The 6,289-nt window shown below is 40.5% G+C and overlaps 1 long non-coding RNA gene across 1 annotated transcript; it reads left to right on the plus strand.

The window, feature by feature from the left end:
- Nucleotides 1–206: 206 nt before the first annotated feature.
- On the plus strand, nucleotides 207–3,609 carry LOC148594439 (uncharacterized). The gene is made up of 2 exons (XR_015913489.1): nucleotides 207–672; nucleotides 2,337–3,609. It is a non-coding gene; the product is annotated as an uncharacterized LOC148594439 (long non-coding RNA).
- Nucleotides 3,610–6,289: the final 2,680 nt, after the last annotated feature.

Raw genomic sequence — 6,289 nt, forward strand, 5'->3', positions numbered from 1 at the left:
AGGAGGCTCTGTTCTCACATTTGTGATATGCGCCCACATGCTGGAGTTTTTTCTGTTTCATTTGTGATGGATAAAATCACTTGAAATCTGTTTTTATTTTTATTTTGTTTTTGTTTTTTTACAGAGGAAGGCTATTGGGCTTTTTCTGACCATGTTGAGGCCATCAATGTGTTTCACGTGCGTTATTACCACTCCTTTGCAGAATCTTGTTTTGTGTCCAGTAGCGATTCTTGAAATAGCTGTTCCTTCACCCCCCGCCCCAAGCTTGTCTGTGATCCAAGCTGCTTGATTTTCCATGTGGTCCAGTGTCAGCTTTCCAGTCTAAATTATCTGCCCTTGCAACCCACAGCCTGATTTCTCTAACTGCATTCAATGGAGCTACCCACTATTGAGATTAGCAAATAAAGCTGGTGTTCAGGTACTACTTGTGAGAATTTGCTATGCTTCGTGATTTGCAGTGATTTTGTAAGTTTTATAAGGCTACTTGATTCTCGCATGCCTTGGTTACAAATCCTTGACCTTGGAAATCAGTTGATTTGAACATTACTCTTTTTCTTTTGCGGTCCCCAGAGGATTCTAATTGCAGTGTTGCCTTGTGACTGTGCTGAATTAAGAAACAGATCTGAGCTGAAATTACCAGGCCAAAGGATATCACAGCTACTAGTAACCTTGGTATTTTTTTTGCATTTTTTTTAAAACCAAAACCAAGTCTTTTTGCATTGTATGAGATCAGTGTTTCTGAAAAAGAATTATTCTATTTCATAGTTAGCTATTGAAATTGAATAAGACAGTGCACTCTTCCTTATGTGCACGCCCTCTCCTTCTATATGTCTAGTGTTGTGAACTGATCATTTTCCCTCGTTATGGGAAGCTGTTTAAATAATGCACCATTTTATAGCCAAGGGAAAAAAGAACCCAGCAGGCTTGTACTCTTCTTTAGGAGCTCTCATTCTAAGTATGGCAAAATTATCAAATGAAAAATGTAGGACAACAGCTAAGGAAGAAGAGAGAGCAATGTTACAGATGCTAAACGCAGGCCGGATGGATGAGATTTGTTCCAAGAGGCAGGAGGCAGGATTTGGAGCAGAAGAGGGAAAAGACTTGGCAAGAAAGACCCAATGGTATGGGTCAGCTTTCCTCCCATTGAATTTGAGTGTTACCCCAGATTGAATGAGATGTGACATCCCTGTGAAAGCCCTCGTGGAGAGAGATCGTAGCCCAGAGGGCAGCCTGGAGTAGGGCTCAGCTTGGAGATGGACTGGTGGAGACACACAGGAATAGCAGACAGAAGGCACAGAAAAGCAAGGGGAGGAAGAGGGTGAGTAGGGAGGAAGAAGAGCATAGTTGTTCATGGGAGCACTATAGGATATGTTACATAGGATATGACCTTGTAAATGTGGATGGGGGTCCTGAGCATAGTCAAGGGGAGTTTTACCACAGATATCTGTGGTTCTGTGGCCAGACCAAGACCGGGAGCTTTAATTCGACGTGAAAGTAGAGAGAATTGTAGCAACTCTATTGTGAGTTAGATCTCTGTTTGGAATTTCAGATTCGTTTTGTCCTTGCAGCGCTCAATTGTTCACTGTTGTTAGAGCAGCCGTGGGCAATGTAGCATTTCAGTGAGAGCTGCTGTCCCCAGGCAGCTGCACTGGCTGTTGGAGCTTCAGTAAGGCAGTCTCCAGAGCAAAGGGTAGTTGATACGCCTGTTTGGAGGAGGCCTGAATAGCTGTTAGAAGTATCGTTTTCCAAACCTCTGGCGTGTGCTGAAACTTCCATAAGAAAGACCACTGAGTGGAAGACATTAAGTGTGACGGTTTAAAAAAATTAATTAGTTGATACCAAAAAAAAAAAAAAAAACAAAAGAAAAAAACCAATGAGCTGAAGTTTCAGCAGATATTTCTTCCTTCTAGATACTCTAACAATTAAAGATTCTTCTAAAACGTGCCATTAATCTAGCATAGGTTATACTATTTATTTGAGTCAAATTAACACTTTCCGATAATTTACGATATTCAAACGGAGTTAAGAGTGCCCTACTTCAAGTTAGCTTGGCCTTTGTTTCATTATTGTTGCTGGTCTGAGATCATATATGTCCTCCCTTGCAAATCTGATTTTATTTACTTGCTTTAAGTTTTAGAAAGGTGATGGTGTATAACAGCGTAAGGGAAGGAACTGTAGCAGTTTGTCAGAGTGAGGAATCAAAACTGGATTTTCAGCATATCAGGTTTCTGTAGAAGTTTAGTGATGAACATGAACCTGCAGAACGTATCTGAAATTTCATATATATTTTAAGATTTGCTCTTGTTCCATGTGCATCTCTTCCTGTCTGTTCCCAGGCACCCCTTCAAAAATGTCAAAGGAACCGATGGCGAGCATTTCTCCTGCTCCCACCTGTGCTTTGGGATGAGAAAGAATAACACTAACATGCAGAGACCACTTCCTCTTGGATGCATCTGGAGCAGTTTATTAGGCAATCCGCTGACTGGTCTGCCAGCCGCTGATGATGAGCAGTGCCAAGATACTGTAGTGGGCTGCTGATCAATTTTCTGCCCTTGAGAAGATTTGAAAAGTTAGATTAGTGAAATATCACGCTGATGAACCACAGCTTCACCGTGAGGACGTTAGGCATCCGGGACTGTACAAAGTAGCCTCACCAGCAGTCTTTCACTCACTTTTCTTCTTGAAGGTAACTGTGGGTGGTCTTCCTTTGTCTAATTTCTGTAAATTTGGTACATCACTTTCTAGTTATGCAGCTGATCCTTGTGTTTATATGAATGGCTATTTAAAAAAAGGAAAGATCAGATGTTTGTTGTTTCACTTCAACATAAATCAAACTTTGTATTCACATAGCAATTCTAGTCTAGCCCCAGGAATAGCTTTAGTATTGCTAAGTGTCTGGAGAATATTGACTACAGAGACATGATTTTAAGCAGGCTATAATAGTTTCTACAGCTGTTAACAGTTCATAGAAGAAAGGCAGTATTATTCATTGGTGTTTAAAATGCGCATGACTTGCATTGCACAGAAGTCAGATTGGGAGAATGTCAGAATTTTTTTCTGAAATTCTGCCAGGAAAGTCTTCAATAACTAGAGAAATTCTTTTCACTGGTGAAATCAACATGCAGCACATTGTGTTATTATAATTGCTTATAACTCACCATGAAAGTTGTCTTTGTATGTGTAGATGTACGGCTTGTACTGTTTTGTTTTTATTTATTCTGCATTCTTTATTATAATGTTCTTTCCTTTTTTCCAGACCAGAAAGATTGTTATTGAGCTCTTCACAAAGCTGAAATAATGCTGTGTGTTTAAAAAAATGTTAACAATTTGAAGAAGTTATAAAAATTTATAAGTTGACTGAATACTTTGGAAATTTCTGCATATTTTAATATAAATAGGTAATGCAAATGTTTGTTCTTTGCATTTAAAGGTGGGTCTCTGTTTTCTAAAGGTCTTGTATGTAAATTTGATTCTTAAAATTACATTAGAACAAAACCAGTATTTTTTTAGATGATATAATAGGGCAAAATGCATTTACGAAAGACACAGAGCATACATGGTTAACTGTGAATGCCGTAGAGTCATGAAATTTAACATAAATATACATGTTATGATAAAACATAGTATCAGTTGTTTCAGTGACTTAATTAAATCGGTTTAGGGACTGCCTTTTGCAATCTGAAGTCTTCCCATTTAGATCCTTGCATCCTGAGTGAGCTCACAAAGGCAAAGATTAGGGTGCAACTGAATCAGAAATAAGAGGAAATAATTTTTATAGTTGGCTTAAAGTTACAGGTAGCACTGCAGAAGTGGCCTAGAAATTGAGTCACAGAAAGACAAATTGAGGAAGACAAAGGAGTTACTCCGGATGAATTTGATTCTTATTCCAGAGGGAGTGTGGGGTTTAGATGATTGTAGAAGGGCAGAAGAGGGTTGTTAAATTTCTCTGAAGTGGAACAAATGTCTCGTACTCTAAGGCAATTCCTACACCAGTAAGTGCAGGAGCTGCTAGGAGTGGAGCTGTAGCTGGGCAGCTGCAGCTGGGTCCCACGGGCCGTGCAGCCGGCGAGCTGCCCGTGTGCTGCTGCCGTGCCTGGATGAGAATCCAGCCCATGTGCCCGGGAGCTGCTCCGTGGCACAAGTAAAGCACAGTAAGTAGAGGCGATTGAGAGGCTGGCTTCAAAGAACACTCTTGCCCCGAGCTTGGGCACTGATGTGGAGGTGCCCTGGAAGCCTGAGGTGGTAACGTGAGACTGAGCAAGGTACGCAGAATGCAGCAGCCCACATTACAGATGCTGGCACTGTGTGAAGCTGAGAGCAGTCCTGATGAATACAGCACCTGAGAAAGTCACCATGAGCTTTATTTAAAGCAGGGTAGTCACTCAGGGAAAGAGGAGGAGGGAATAGTTGATGCAGGACTATTTAGGTGTCTAAATACCTACATAAAAAAAATGCTGTCCCCATACTGTATGAAGGACCTAAACCACTTGTGATTTCTTGGCTTATGACTGTTTTTGGTAGCTGTTTTTGAACTAGCACTCTGTTTCCCAAGCAGATTTAGACAGTTGCACCCACACTGGGTTTTAGGGTAAACCAGAGTGAACTTCAAGCTGGAGCTAATGTGAGAGTACAGGAGCAGCTTCTGCACATGCTGTGCTTTGGTTCGCCTGCCTTTTGCATCCTATTCCCCTGGAAGGTGGGTTTGTGATGAGATTTTGAGAAGAGATCAGGCAATACATTTGAGTGGAGGTTGCTGGCCACAAGACAGTGAAAAGATTTAGATGTGGTGTAGTTAGTTGAAAGTAACTTAGCTGAAAATAAGTCAGTTTGTTTATCTGGCTGTTTTGAAAAGGTCAGAAATCAGTGTTGGAGCTTTTGTGGCCTGAGCAAAGGATGTAAAACAGACATAAGCAGAAGGGATTGGTTTTTCTTGTGCTTTAGGTGAAGCGTCTGAAAAGAAAGATGAGAGAATGATTTTGTAAGTGGAACTGTGCTACCCATGACTAAGCTTGCCCCAGAAGGGGTGGAATTGCTTTTTCTGGTATAGGCAACTTTCCAGAGAATTTAGCTAGAGTTGTGTGGTGTCTGCCTTCTCCTTGGGATCAGAAATCCACAGGAAGTTGGTGCCTAATTTAAGATTACTGTAATTCAGTATTTAAGGCCAGATTCTGTCCTGACATATAGCCTGTACAATTTTGATGGGGCTAGTAGCTTTTCGTAGCCTTTTCTTTTGATATTAAGAAGTGTGCAAAATGAACTCACAATATTCCCAATTTTTGATAGGTGCTTTTTTTTAGATATTTCACTCGAGACTTGCTGAAGTGTGTTTGGGATGCTGAACGGCTCCATTGGCCCTTTATGATCAGTGCTACAATGCAATATTGCTGCTAGCTGAAAGTCTGCTGCATGGAAAACTGTTCATAATTTTGAAGGACTGCTTTCCAAATATCACCACTGTGGTACAGAACCCTCTTTAAGCTTAAACTTACAAACTGCATTCAGTTCAGGAAAGAGTATTTCTTCAGTCTTTTGTAAGTAGTTTCCACTGTTGCACTCTCTGGAATCATTCGTTTTGAGTGTTAAAAATGACTGATTTGTAGTGGGGAGTTATAATAGATTCAGGGGTATTTCTGTGTTCCCTGTCAATGTGCCACTTCATGCTGTGTTTATAGAGCCTGTCATACACAAGTGCTGTTTTACCAATAAAGAGCTGAGGAGCAGAGAGAATGAATGATATGCATAGTACTGTGTAAGGACATGGATCTGATCTTGGGTTTCCTCAGCTCTAGGTACTTCGCCACTGCTGTAGCTCTCCTTTTGTCCTGCAGCTACGTCCCTTTCTCACTGTGGCTCCTGATCCTCTCATCAAACACTGACAAGAAGGTTGCTACGGATCCAAAAACCAGGTGAGTTTGACAGTTATCAGAAAACTAAACAGTGACAGCAGGCAGGATTATGTCAAGTAATTGATAGATACATAATGACTTGCTGAGTCAAATGTGTTACATATCCAAGGATACCTTCTTTATGTCTGCCAGTGCTTTGAAACAGGGAAGGCAAAAAAATAAGACAGCACATTCTTTTCAAGAAGAGCTATTATCTTTACTACGAGCAACATGCACACACAACATTTCAGCTTTTGAACTTTGCTGAAATTGTTTGCTAATAAGACTTTGACTTATGAAAGATGATAATATGCACAAGCAGAACACAAACATTTTATTAGATCTCATCAGCAGTTGTGACGATAAATTTCAATGATGTTAGGACTTTCTGAGCCTTCTTCAAA

Source organism: Tinamus guttatus, unplaced genomic scaffold (genome assembly GCF_059628265.1).
Source record: "Tinamus guttatus ecotype Peru unplaced genomic scaffold, ASM5962826v1 Tinamus_guttatus_pri_ptg000246l, whole genome shotgun sequence".
Taxonomy (NCBI): Eukaryota; Metazoa; Chordata; class Aves; order Tinamiformes; family Tinamidae; genus Tinamus; species Tinamus guttatus.